This window comes from Desmodus rotundus, chromosome 7 (genome assembly GCF_022682495.2).
Source record: "Desmodus rotundus isolate HL8 chromosome 7, HLdesRot8A.1, whole genome shotgun sequence".
Classification (NCBI taxonomy): Eukaryota; Metazoa; Chordata; class Mammalia; order Chiroptera; family Phyllostomidae; genus Desmodus; species Desmodus rotundus.
Genome location: NC_071393.1, coordinates 97,655,441 through 97,669,714, shown reverse-complemented (window position 1 = coordinate 97,669,714; position 14,274 = coordinate 97,655,441).

Sequence of the window (14,274 nt, the reverse complement as noted above, 5' to 3'; positions counted from 1 at the left end):
CCTTTTGTTTTGAGATAGATAGCAGAAATCCAATTAGTGCCATTTGTGCCAGCCACACTCAAGGACTGTTGACGTCAGGGGAATAAATCTCATTTTGGCACATCCACCATAAAACTGATAAATATTCTAGTGAGGCCCTAACCTACACTCACAGCCTTTAAAACCCTCAAGCCAAAGGACCCACAGTGCGATCTCCCCACACCTTCCTTTCCCCACAGGCACACACCTCCCAAACTCTAAGGGTCTCCATAAGACAGGCAACCAGAAGAGCAAAGGGCAGCTGCCGCTCCTCCTGGGTTGAGCCCCTGAAGCTCTCTCCAAGGCCCCTTTTCTTTGACTTTGCAGTGAGCCAAAACAGCCTCGCCTGGGCTCATTTCTTTCCCATAGCATTTCTAGAGAGCCCAAGCTGCCCCACCTAGGCCCTTTCCTTGTGTTCCTTCTGTCCTGAGCCCTTCCCTGTTTCACTGTCCCCAGCTTTGATAAACATACTCTCAAAACCACCTGGTCTCGTGTTGTGAAATCTTTCCTGCGTGCAGTTAAGAATCCACACACTGCAGGCCAGCCCGAGGCAGACCCCTTCTGGGCCTGGTTGCTATCTGGTAACATTACATGTCTGGCACATAGGAGGAGCTCAAAAAATATTAACAAGCTGAATAATGTGAAGGAATACGTGAATTAATTGCATGGGCCAAAATGAACTATGTATTTTTATTCTGTATGATTTGCTATGTAAAATGGCTAATTTCAAATATTGATGCATTTATTTGTACACAATGGTATGTCAGACCTCATGCTAGGTTCCAGGATATAACTGGATCCTAAACAAAACAAACAAAATCTCTCTGCTTCTGAGACCTCTCAGTGTAGAGAGGGAGACAAAAAAGAAATGGGAATATTGTCTGTATTAGTCTGCTCAGGCTGCCATAACAAAAGACCATAGACTAGGTGCCTTAAACAACCACAATTTATTTTCTCACGGCTATGGAAGCTGGAAGTCTAAGATCAAGGTCAAGCTGACTCAGTTTCTTGTGAGAGCTCTCTTCCTGGCTTCCTTCTTGCCAAGTCCTCATATGGCCTTTCCTCAGTGTGTGCGTGTGTGTGTGTGTGAGAGAGAGAAGGAGGGGGGAGAAAGAGAAAGAGGGAGAGAGAGAGAGGGCTCCCTAGTGTCTCTTCTTACAAGAATGCTAATCCTGCCCTGACTGGCGTGGCTCAGGGGGTTGGGTGTCGTTCAGTAAAATGAAAGTTTGCCGGTTCAATTCACAGTCACCGCACATGTCTAGGTTGCAAGTTCGGTCCCCTCTTGGGGCAGGTAGACAAGGCAACCAATCAAGGTTTCTCTCTCACATCAATGTTTCTCTCCCTCTGTTTCTCCCTCCCTTCCCTTCTCTCAATTAAAAAAAAAAAAAAAAGAATGCTAATCCTATCAGATCAGGGCCCCATTTTATGACCTCATTCAATCTGAATTCCTCCCATTCCAAATATGATGACAGGCGGACTTCAGCATATGAATTTGAAGGGTGGGGAGAGGCAGTCATTCAGTCCATGACATTACCCTACAGTGATGAGTCCCACGATGCTAACCCAGCCTGGATGGGAAGCTGGGAAGGAGGGAAGCTGGGAAGGGGGAAATCAGGTGAGGCCTCTGGAGGAATGGAAACGTAAGTTGGCTGGGAAGGGTGAGTGAAAGTTAGCTAGGTGGAGAGTACAGAGGAGACTGCCAGGCAGTGGGAACTTAGAAAAGGTCTGGAAGGAGGAAAAAGCTGAGCTTCTAAGGAATTGGCAACTGGTAAGTAGGGCTGGTGCAGGGAGCAGAGAGGATGCAAGATGGAGAGAGGTGGGGGGACTCCAGAGATGGGGCAAGCCTCCCTGAGGTGGTCTGATGGGCAGGCCAGTGAGCCGCAAGGCAGGGCAAAATGGTGGTAGTTGCTGTTGTGGAAATAATTTGATCAGGGAGAAATCAGCTCTTAGGTAGAGTTGCATTTGTGTACTGCTCTTTTTTAAATTATATTGATGGTGGTTCCCATACGCTTTGTAAAGTTTGGGGTCTCAGAAGGTCTGCACTAGGCTCTGATTATGAGCTCCTTAAGACCACAGAAGCAAGGGAATAGTAACAAGCCCATCTTACTCTTCGTTCCATCTCAGGTGCAAGGGAAGTTGGTTCAGAAGCACAAACAGGTCTGGCTGCCTTGATGTGGAATCAGCCTGCCCAGAAGAAGGCAGAGAAGAGTTGGGTACTATACTTGGTTTCTCCCCGGACACAGCCTGTCCAGGTCAACCCAAGCAGTGTGGGGACAAGCAGGCAACCGGCTGCCGGATCTCAGAGAAAGAGGCCCGCTTCTCCCGCGGTGCCGCCACGACCTCATCGGAGTGCAAACCGACTCGATCCTCTCCATGCCCCAAACCCCGATTCAATCCAAGTGATGCAGTGATCCCAGTGGTACTTCACTGATGCTGTTGGAATCATACTTTTTAGGGAGCTGGTCCCAATTTCCCCTTCTCCCACACCCCCCTGTCTTGTCTCCTCTCCCCTCTCCTCTGTTTTCTTTCTGTCTCTGCTTGTCTAAATGGCCATCTGAGTCCCTGATGATTCAATGTGATTACATTTCCATAGGCAGGTGTGTGTCTTGTTTAGTCACATTAAAAATAAATCACTTGGCCACACACAGTCAATGCATCAATCTGTTACTTTCCTCTGCTTTCCAGGAACAGATTGCTCAAAAAGCAAACGACTGTTGGGTGAAATTTGAGTAGGAAAAGGAGTGAGATGGAGTAAACCGAGCCCTTCCAAGCTTGTCCTTCAGACTTCCCACCAATCAGAGAAGGCGTCAGTCATGCCCGCAATTATGCCAATCACACAGCATCATGCTGCATTCTTGGGACCAATGACAGGGAGCTGTGCAAGGAGACAAGTGTTGGGAGGAGCCACGGAGCTTCTGTTTACCGAACACCTACTATGTGCCAGGCCCTGTGCTGTTTGCTTTTGCATCTGTTCCTTTCTAAAGGGGATCAGGGCCCTAGCTGGGGGACTCTGGGCAATCTTGCCTTTAGGGTCTCATTTCTTTAGACTGGACACATTTATGTCATTCTCGAATGATTCTTTTTGGTATGATGAGAAAGTCGTGGTGTTAGACAGACCTGGCTCCACCATGGTGGGCAGATTACTTAATGTCTCTGAGCCTCAGTTTCTTCATTTCTAAATGGGGATGGAGGTTACGATCAAATGGACAATGTATCTAAGACATCTTATAAATAGGCAGCTAAAAAATAATGGTGTTTAATCTCTCCTTCATAACATACACATAACTTCACCCTCTCCAAGACTTCATAATTTTTATAGGGTGGCAGTGTCCCGGGACGGCTGTTGTGTGTGTTTCCTATTCTTGATGAAAACATCCTGAGGGAGAGAACACCTGAGCCCTTCAGAAAACCAGACCCTGGCCTCCACAAAATGCTGCTGGGACTCAGTCAGAGACGAGTGAGTGTCGAAGACGTCGCCCGGCAAACCTGCCCTCTCTGTAGTCCCAGCCTGTGTGCTCCCCTTCCCCATTGGATCTGGGCCAGCCCGGGACTTGCTTTAACAAGTAAAACGTGGCAGAAGTGACCGGGAAACAGTTTTGGAACCTTAAGAAGTCCTAGAAGCTTACACTTTTGTACTTTTGTGGGCCTTGAGCCAACATGTGCAAAATTTGGTTTCTCTGTGTTGGAAAGACCCTGGAGACAGAACGTGTGGAGAAAGAGAACATATGGACAGAGTCCTACCCGTCCTGGTTCCCAGCTGAGCCCAGCCTTCCAGCTACCTCTCCAAGGCACCAGGCAGATGAGGAGTGACCCTTCCCAGATGCTCCGGCTCAAACCAGCCCCAGCTGACATCACGTGCAACCTGAGAACTGCCCAACTGATCCAAATCAACGCGCAGACTCATGAATCCTAGAACAGTTCCACTAAGCCATGAACTTGTAGAGTAGTGCATTACACAGCAACGGGGAGTTGAAAGAGTCAGCAATACTTTCGAGCTCTCACTGTGGACCAAACCGTGTGCTCTCATTATGAGGGATACAGACGGACCACCCTTGGAAACTTAGTTTGGGCAAGGAGACTCTTCTTACGCAAGCAGAGTGTCCTCAGAAGCACAATGCAAGCAGGCTGTTTAGTGATGGGGTTGGGAGGGGGAGGCAGGGAACACTTTCTAGAGAAAAAGAGTGTTTTGACCTGGATTTTGAAGGCAAGGGCAGATGACATTAGACGACATTTCTGAGAATGGGGTGTGGGGCATTGATAGCAACATGGCAAGAAAATGAGAAGCACAGAGAGAGACAGAGTGGAGAAACTTCAAGTTTAATGTTAGCTGAATATCAAAAAATGGAGCTAAAAAGAGATCTTGCCCGGTCAGTTTCTAGGCCTGCAGCAGGGACCTCAGAAAGTCGGCGATTTCCTGATCTTCCCTGTCTCCTTCCCATTCGGCAAAAATATAACTTGCGAATGGCAGCATCTCTTCCTTGCCGAATTACACACGCCGCGCTTGTGACTGTGGAGGCTCCTGAGGAAAAGTTCCTTTTCCGCACCCACTGAGGGAGCTCAGGAGGATGTGCAGAACCTGTCCACAGAGAGCCCTTTGGGTCTCCCCCAAGGATAGCTTGTGGGGGGTGGGAAGTGAGGTTGGTAGGGCCCCTCCACGGAGCTGGAGGCTTAAAAGACTGTGAAAGCAGCAGCCTCAACCAGAGCTAATTGGTTGGTAATTAGCAGGTTAATGGCTCACATCAGGGATAATGCCAGGCTGGAGCCATGTAGCAGAAATGACTTTAAGTGCCCCCTCTTTGCTTCTCTCCCCTCCTGGTGTTGTGACACTCTCCTCCCTGGGAAGGGCTGGGTCCTGCTTGCCTCCTCAGCTCTGGGAGTGGGGGCCAGGCCAGAGGGCTAGCACCAAGAAGCACTAACTCCCGAGGAAATGAGCCACACTGCCCTTCCCCTGTGGAACGGGGAGGGTGCAAGTGCAAGTTGGTGCGGGGAGAGGGGCAGGTGGTGCTCACTGCAGAGAAAAGCTGAGGGTTAGGAGGCCACATGGCTCGTCACAGCAGCTTGTTTCAAATTGTAGGATGGTACCAGAGTTTGTGGATCCACCAGTTTACTCCATTTATAATCAGCATACACTGTTTTTCAGTTTTACAGGTACTGAATGAATCGGTTAGGAGTATGTTTAGTTGTAAGTAATACATCCCCCAACTGACAGTGGCCTGAGCAATGAAGAATTCCCTCAATCCACCAAGTGTTGAGAGGTGGCCGTGTGCCAAGCACTGAAGCCCAGGTGGGGGCAGGGGCTTGTCCCTTCCCTAAATGTCTGAATGATCTCTGTCTTTTTCCTCCGTTGACTCTTACTGGCTTCCGCCTCCTGGCCATTGGATTGTTCAAGAAGTCCAGGAATCTCCGTCAAGACAGGAAGCAGGAGATACAGCTGGCACCAGCCTTACCTGTTCCTTTATCAGGAGAACAAATCTTTCTAAGAACCACCCCCCCCCCGATTCTCCCTTATTATCACAGGGGAGAACAGGCACTTGGCTACATCGGAGTTTTCATGACTGAATCTGGTCATTATTTATCACCTGGCGTTGCCCAGAGCAAAGTCAGCAGCGAGCACAGAAGAAGAGGGAGGGATATTGGGGCCGGGTGGCCTTGCTCCCTCCCTGTTCACGGGCCGAGGCAGACCTTGGCGGAGGCCAACATTCCACGGGCAAATACACTATTGCAAACCTTTGTAAATTTAACAATGACATAGATACAATCCAAGATCTGGCAAAATGTCTTTATTGAGTGCCTGCTGTTTACTGTCTTTCAAATGCTCTGTAGGAAATGTACAGGGGGAAGAGAGGACCCAGCTTCAGGGAACTTCCAGACTGGCTGGAGGTCACACCCACACATAGGAAACAGCCGGTGGGTGACCGCGAGAGAGTAGAAAGGACTTGGAGGGACCTGAAGGCATGGGAATGGAGCGGAGCCCCAAGTAAAGGCAGTTTAAGAGGCACTTTCTCAGCCTGTCCTGCTCACACCCCTTCTGGAAAATATGTGACAGCTTCTAAAGGGGAAGTCCTATGATGTCCAGTGTCCCCACCCCCAGCCCCAGCCATGGCTGATGTCCCTGAGCCAAAGGCTGGCAGCCACGAGGGGAGCCCGGCCACTCAGATGCTCTCTCTTGAGAATCCGAAGTAAGAGGTGCAGGGTTGCTGCCCAGTAACCCTGTGTGAAAGGTCTTGGTATCCTGTGGGGCCATGTCGAGAGGCCGCACAGGTCCTCACTCCTGACCTGGGTCCGTCCTATCCTGGGGCTGGGGTTGCCTGTTGCATCCTGACCATCAGCTCTTTTTATTGGGGCTGGTTTGAAGAGATCCTGTGTCTCGCTTGAATAGTCTTGGTGTGGGAAGCCTTCGTCCCTCCCCCTACCCCCCCTCTCCTTCGCCTACCTCTTACCCCTTCCCTAGGCCAGCCCCACCTCGGCCTCAGCCCAGGTCCTCTCCCTGCATTTACTCTCCCCGCTCCGTTTCATTTGCCACATCTTTCTAAGATGACCTGTCACATCCTGGCTTTAAACCTTTGAATGGCTCCTCAGAGCTCAGGCTCCAGGCCCATCCCTACCCCTATACTCCTCCCCACACTGGTCTCCCACCCCCCCTTCCAGCTACCCCAAGATACACAGTCATACCTCTGTTCCTGTGCACGTGGTGTCTGGACTTATATCCACAAATATCTGCCCCCCAGCCCGCTGCCCAACCATGCATCCCTGTTCCCCACTCCTTCACAACCAGGGTCGGGGGTCATCTCACCCAAACCTGACCATAACTTGTCCATGCTTCAGCCATCATCACATGTCATGAGGCCCTGCACTGGCACCTACCTGACTGAACTGGCACAATCCTTGATGTCCTTGTCACCTGGCACAGTGCCTGGCGTAAGGCAGGCATTCAACCAATGCTGTGTGGTGAATGAATGAATGAATGAGTGATTCTCTAATGGTGAACTAGTGGGCTCAGCTCACTTGACAGGGTTTACTGGGCACAGTGGGGGCATGAGGAAGGGGCTTTCCTTTCTGGGAGATCAGCCTCAGTCCAGCCTGGGAGAGGGGTGGAGGGTCAGGTGCTTTTTGAGGCCCTCCAGCCTCCTTCCCCTAAAGCCCCCCATCTCCCTTGTCCCCTGGAGATGGGCTCATGAAATTGGCCTTGCCTCCCCATCACCAACACCAAACATTTCTTCACCAGGATCATTTCCCTGTTTTCTTCCTCTGGAGAAGTAGAGCTCTGAGCCAAAGCCAGAGGGTGGGGAAGCATGGCTCAGATTTGATAAACAGGCAGGAGATTTCAGAGGCAATCAGGGAAGAAAAGAACATACATTATCCCCGGAATTCACAATGCAGCACTAATGAGCTGGGGGAGCTGTGATTTGATCTCCTGCCTCCTGCAGCCCAGGACTAGTGGGTTTGAGAGAGGAGCCTGTAGGGGTGCTGTCTGCTTCAGCATGCCTACACTGCACGGCCAGGGCTTCCTCCGGTGTGAAGAAGGGGGCGGGGGTGTTTGCTGACCCCTGGGAGTCTTGTGGTCCCCCTAGGTGAGGGGAGGGTCTGTATTGGTCCCCAAATGTGGCTGGTCATAAAGAACCAGAAGACAAGCGGCTGCAGATGCCTCCTGGTAGCAGTGGGGCCATCGGTAAGAGGGTCCTCACCAGAACCCCACCGTGCTAGCGTCCTGATCTCGGACCCCAGCCACCAGAACCGTGAGAAATAAATCCTGCTGTTTATAAGCCATCCGGTCTGTGGTGTTTTGTTACATTAGTCCAAGTGGACTAAGACAGAACTCACCAACATCTACTGAAACTCAATGGCACGCCAAGCTCTGTTTAAAGCAGCTCTCTCCCAGTAACTCAGTATATCCTTCTTGTTATTCTAATAGGTGCCATTTTTATTATTGTCCCCATTTTACAGATGAGGAAACTGCGAGCAAGAATCGTGACTCTTCCACCCACGGTTGAACTCCAGCACCCAGGACGGTAGGAATCTAACAAACTCACCTAATTAACGCCACGATGTGTTTAACGTGGAGCCCAGGGGCCAACGATCTGCCAGGAAGTGGCACAGTGTGACCTGGAGGTGGACTGAAGCTCTCCCCGTCCCTCCCGCACTCTTCTCTCCCACACTTACTTTGTTTCTCCGAGATGCAGAACTTGTGAGCATCAGGTTTAGCTCATGGCCCAAGTGGATTATAATTACAATTTATTAAACAAGGACAAGCTATGAATTAAAATTATGGTAAAATAATAAAACACAGAGAAAGAAGCCAACAATATGCTGTAATAGTTTTGTTGTCCATCCGTCCATCCCCTCAGTCACTCATTCGAGGAGCATCCGTGCCTAAGCCCAGGGATACAGGGCTGAATGTGACGTAGGCGCCCCTTCTGGTGGGATGAGGCAGTGGCTGCCTCCACCAGCACAGCAGAGGCTTGGGGAGAGAGTGGCCCAGAGAGCAGGCTTCAGGCCTGAGGCCCAACCCCAATCCCTTTCCTCTCTGCTCTGAGGACTGCTTTCCCCAAAGTCGGCCCAGCCCAGCGTGGGGCCTTCAGGCACTCTGGCCTGTCAAGAAGGCAGGTCAGAGAGACTTGTCCTTGGCCTTTGAGCTGACTGTCCCCTTTCAGTGTCTTTGGCCTTTTCCCCTGTCTCCTCGGTGGAGGACCCCAGACTCCTGGCCTGGACTTTCACACACAGAGCAGTCTGCAGACAGCATGTGGCCGCTCTCACCGCCTGCCCCCAGAGCTCTGTGGGGTGATTGATGGGGCTGCTCTTGCTCTGGGTCCCGGAATGCTCTTTTGAATAATAACTTGGCAAAATTAGTCTCTCTCTCTGTCTTTTTTTTTTTTTGCTTTCCCTATTTCTGATTCATTTGTTCTTTCTAACTCATTCATCTCTTTTGAGTTCAAGGAAAAAGAATGAGGAAGAGGAGAAAGAGGTATCACAGTTACAGGAGCTGTTAGCCCCACCTCCTCATTTTACAGCAGGAGCTGGAGACAGACTGCCCCTCGGCCATTGGGAGATCTGCGTTAAATCTGACCTCAGCTTGAAGAGGACAAGCAAGTGTGGGAGGTGGGAGGCAGGACTCCTTCTATGGCCCCTGAAGTTGCACTCCGAAGGCTCACTCTGTCCGCGTGGGAAGCTGGTCCTGTCTGCCTGCAGGACTGGCGTCTTCTCCTTGAACGGGAGAAGCAGAGAAGGTAGAAGAAGGCAGGAGAGATGGGGTCTAAATGAGTCCTGTCAGCTCGCCAACACTGTCTTTGATCACCTCCTACGTGCCAGGCACGGGGGAGACGGAGGCGAACACACTGTCCCTGCCCTCGGGTTGTTCCCAGACAAGTAAATGGGTAAGTGCAGTAGGCGCTCTAGCTGCAGCGTGGGTCACATGCCGTCACACAGGGCAGACTGTTCATTTTGTGATGACAGGGCCCTGCAAGGAAGTCTTCACAGATGGGCTGACGATAAAATGTTCCGAAATCTCGATGTGAAGGTGGAAAAGTGCGCTGCAGATGTCAGGCACTGAAGAGGCAAAGGCTTGAAGCTGTGACGCCAGATGGAGTTGTGGGGAGTTCTGAGTTATTGGTATATCCAATTTTCAGAGCCTGCAGAGTGAGGTGGACATTGGCCAGACACGAGTGGAAGACGGGCAGGTTTTAATAATAACAGCAGATCTTAATGGAGTGCTCAGGTGGGGCAGGCCTGGGCGCGAGTCTCAGAAGTTTGACGACAGCAATAGGACAGTTATCCAACAGGAGGTTGTGGGGTCAGATCTCCGACAGTGTGGAGGATGGACTGGAGCTGAAAGAGGCCGGAGGAAGGAAGACCAGTCAGGAGGTGGATGCAGTGCAATAGTCCAGGCAAAAGGCAACTTATGGACTGAAATCGGGCCATAGGAAAGGGAATGGATGGGAGAAACGTGGAGTCTCACACTGAGAGGGCTTGGTGATTGACTGAGCGGGGGAGAATGGGGAAATAGTGGAGTCCAGGGTACCTCCTGGTGCCACCAGCTGAAACAGGGTTCATGGGCGCAGAAACATTTACGAAACACCGTCGAGCACCTACTAGGTGGTAGTGCTATTCCAGTCACGGAGACACAGAGACAAAGAGTTCATTTCCCTTGAAATTTCTTCAGGGTTATGCAAAGACAAGCTTCATCTGTTTATATAAACTCACATCCAGACAAATTCAGGTGAATCTCAGAACTTTTTTTCTTTTATCCAAAAAATGCACCATTTTCTCACCCGGGCCGGGTGGCTCAGTTGCGTGTTGCATGTCCTCTACACCAAAAGCTTGCGGGTTCAATTCCTGACTAGGGCACATACCTAGGCTTCCGGGTCGATCCCTGGTCGGGGCAACCAATCCATGTTTCTCCCTCACATAAATGTCTCCCTCCCCCCCATCTGTCTCTCTCCCTTCCTCTTTCTAAAAATCAATAAACATATCCTCAGGTGATGATTTTTTAAAAAATGCACCCTTTTTTCCCGTCACATTGGGATGGTTCAAGATGGCCCCATTTGTCCGTGGGTGGGATTAGGGCAGCCCATTTGGGGCAGCTGGAGGCTTCCCTGACAATCAAGTCTCCTTCCAGCCATCTCTGCCACTCGGCTTGGGTATTTTCCCCCCTGGGATAGATTTCCCCATAAAATAAATGTCTTGTCTGAATTAATCTTATTTTTAAAAGGAGAAAGTCACCATATTGTAAAGACAGATCATAAAAAGATGCATCAATCTGTCAGGAAGGCTGGTTAATATGAGGATTTGTTTAGTGGAGACAGTGCGCCCTGAGGCGTCTGGGCAGGTGCTGGGCCTGGCTCTGTGAGCAAAACTTCACCTGAATGCCGGTGGCCTCTGCAGTCGCTCTGCACCAGCCCCAGCCTGGAAGGGGCCTTTTGTTTTAATATTCAGACCTTTAAAGGGCAGCTTTGTGTATTGAGTAGGGGTGCTGGAACAGCCTTACTTTTCAGGAGGGGCCCACAGCTGGAGGGGTCGGTCCCATTGCCTCAGATGTGTCTGAAACACTTCTATTTGCGAACTAATCGATATGAGGGAATTTTAGATGCTAGCTCAGACAGTCTCTCCATTTTATTTTAAAATTTTTTCTTTTAAAAATGTACACAGGCCGTAATATAAGTATATGAATAAAGAAGTAAAAAAGTAAAACATGAGTAACACATGAAATACAGTGTAAAAATTCTACACTGTGAGACATTACGTGAGAAAAACACAAGTATCTGAAACAGAAAAGGGAAAAGCGCTGAAGCCCCCCCCTCCCCGCCTCCCCCACAGCCGACCACCAGGAACCGCGTGGTGTTCCTCCTCCTCCTCGCCCTCTCCCATTGCATTTCTACCTGTTTGCCCCGTGCGCAGTACACACGCGGTTTGTGTTCTGTTGCATGAATGGCATCATATCGAAATTTGATACTTTCTTTACTTAACATCCTATTTGGGGTTTATTTAAAAAATAAAGTTATAAAACTAATACATGTTTATTACAAAAACGTCAAACTTTAAGAGGGGAAGAAAATAAAGATGAAAAAAAGAAACCCAAAACTATTTCCTTCCTGTCCCTCCATTCTCACTCTTCAGAGCAAGCAGATAAATACATGTTTCTGTGCATCCTTGAACACATGATTGTGCATATACTGGCCTTTAAACACATATATCCATCATTTTTTCATTTTATAGATGAGAGCTCAGCGAGGTCATGGGCAGATCCAAGGTCACACAGCTGACTGGGGCAGAGGAAAATGCGAAGCCCAGTGCCCTGACTTCGGAGGGCAAAGGCCTTTTCACTGGATGTCTGCAAGGCATTTGCACACAGCTGGTCTGGCTGGTGTCTCTAATCCCTGCCTAACCTTGACCTGGTCTGCAGGGCGGTGACACTTCTCACTACTGCCTATGTCACCCGCCCTTCCCAGGAATGCTGTAGGTTCTCAGTGTGTTAATGGACTTGTGCTGCACGTCTGGGGACCTGCCTGACCGTTTGTTTCATTACTGCCTCCCGTCTCTGTCAGAGCTGTCGTCACAAACGACCTGCGTCACAGAACCTGGTGAAGCGATTCACTCAGTGAGCTGGCGTTTGCACCTTTGTTTCCAGATTACGAATGACAATTATATGCAGAGGGCCCTTCCCAAGGATAATTCCATTTCAAGCAACTTCGTGCGTGGCGTGGTCGTAACTGATGTCAGCATTAGGCCTGTCGCCCCTCCCTTTGTGCTAGATTCGGGGGTCCAGGCCTGACCCTGGGGAGCTCACAGCACCCACCCCTGTCTGTCTGCAGTTGACCTGTGCTCCTCTTCTCGGTGTGTGTGTCAGCCTTAGTTATCTTGGGCCCAGATGTTTCTACAGTATCGCCAACATCTGGGCAAAAGGAGAAGAGCCCGCCAGCCATACAGATGCATCTGACTCCTGTTGACAGCAGGATGGCCCCATCTGGACATCTGGGAACCATCTGGGTGGACAGACCGAGTGATCTGCGCACCCACATATTGATCCCGCCACCTGTGATTACATGAGATGGCAGAGCCTGGGCCTACAAACTCTCCCCAGGTAGGCCCGTCCTGACCTTGCAGATGGGCAAAAGGAAAGCCCAGAACCTGCTCACTAGGTGTGGGCGAGGGAGGTGTGTGTGTGTGCTTGTGTGCGTTTGTGTGTTGGGACAGGAGGCTGGCAGCTAGAGAAACTCTGATCTTGAAGATGAGCTCTCTGACATCATAGTTCTGCCTGAGACTGGGCCTGGACGTGTTGCCTTGAGCCAGGAGGTTTGGAGTGAGGTGTGGTCTTCTCTAGCCTGTCTTTGATTCAGGGCCACTCAGGAAGCAGTCTCCTTCCCAGCAAACGAAAATTGTTCCTGAGATCCCTGATTCGGCATCGCCCTCTAGTGGGCAACTGGAATATGTCTGGAGAGAAAGCCTTTGGACACACTTGATCACAAACCAAACACGTGGATTTTAGAATCTTGATTCTTTTCCTGTTCTCCCCCAGGGACCCAACCTGTGGTAAAGAAAGGCCCAGTCTACAGTCCCGTTGGGAAGTGCCTGATCCCAACCCGGTGAAGGCAGCTTGGGATGAGTGTTCTAGACTGTCACAGAAAAGACAGAACCTGGCAAGACTGGATGCAAGGTGGAGGGTGCCCAGGAACCACAGGGTTTACAGGGGCTTGAGTTATGGGGCAGCTCATATCTGCGGGGTGAGGCCAGCCTTCCTACCCCTGCCTGCAGCCCAGGGCCTCTGCTCCCCAAAGTGTCTCCAAGGAGAGCTTTCACATCTGCCGCCTCTGCCGTCCACTCCTGCCCAGAGGGTGACGGATGCAAACAGAGGCTGGATGCAGAGAAAGAGGGAGCCCTGACATAGCCAGAAGGTGCAGGGACAATGATAAAGAACCACACGGGGATGGGAGATGACTGTCCTGAGCACTTACGGTGATGTCTCATTGCACTTTCAGTCGTGACTGGAGAGGCCACCGGTCCCATTATTCAGATGACGAAGCAGACTCAGAGAGCTTGCCAGGCCCGTGCAGCTGGGGTGTGGCTGCACTGAGCTTCAGGTCGCAACCTGCTTGATTTCTGGCACATGGCCCGTCTGTGACCCCACAGACACACGGGCACTTTCTACATCCTGTTTCTCAGTGAGTGAGAAGACTGGAGACACTGACAGGCAGAGCAGAGGAGGGACACTGAGGGACACTCCCAGGAGGGAGAGACAGAGGCAGAGAGGGAGGGAGAGAGAGGGAAAGGGGCACAGAGAGCAATGATGGGAAGACAATGGCACAGAGAGAGGCCAAAAAATACGGTGTTTACCTCCCCCTACAGGAATAGATTTTGGAGAAAATATGCATTCCGAGTCTCATCCCAGATCTTCAAAATCAGAATTCTGGCAGTGCGACCCAAGGATCAGCACTTAAAGAAACCTACTCTGAGTGGCAAAGTGTGCCTTGAGATGTGTCACAAAGTAAGGTACACTGCTGGGTGGGTAGAGGGAGGGAGGGATGGATAACATGTCATAAAGCAAATATGGCAAAATATTAATTGAGGACTCTAGAAACTAGATAACACCATTCACTGTACAATTCTCTTAATTTTCTGTATGTTTGAAAATTTTCACAAAACACCCAAGGAGAAATTTCCCAAATGATCGTGGTGATTCGGTAGGTCTGGGACCCCTGTTGTAGGGGGAGGCCCCCTCAGGGGGCTTCTGGAGGAGCAGTTGCCCTGGAAGCCTCCCGCCCCAGT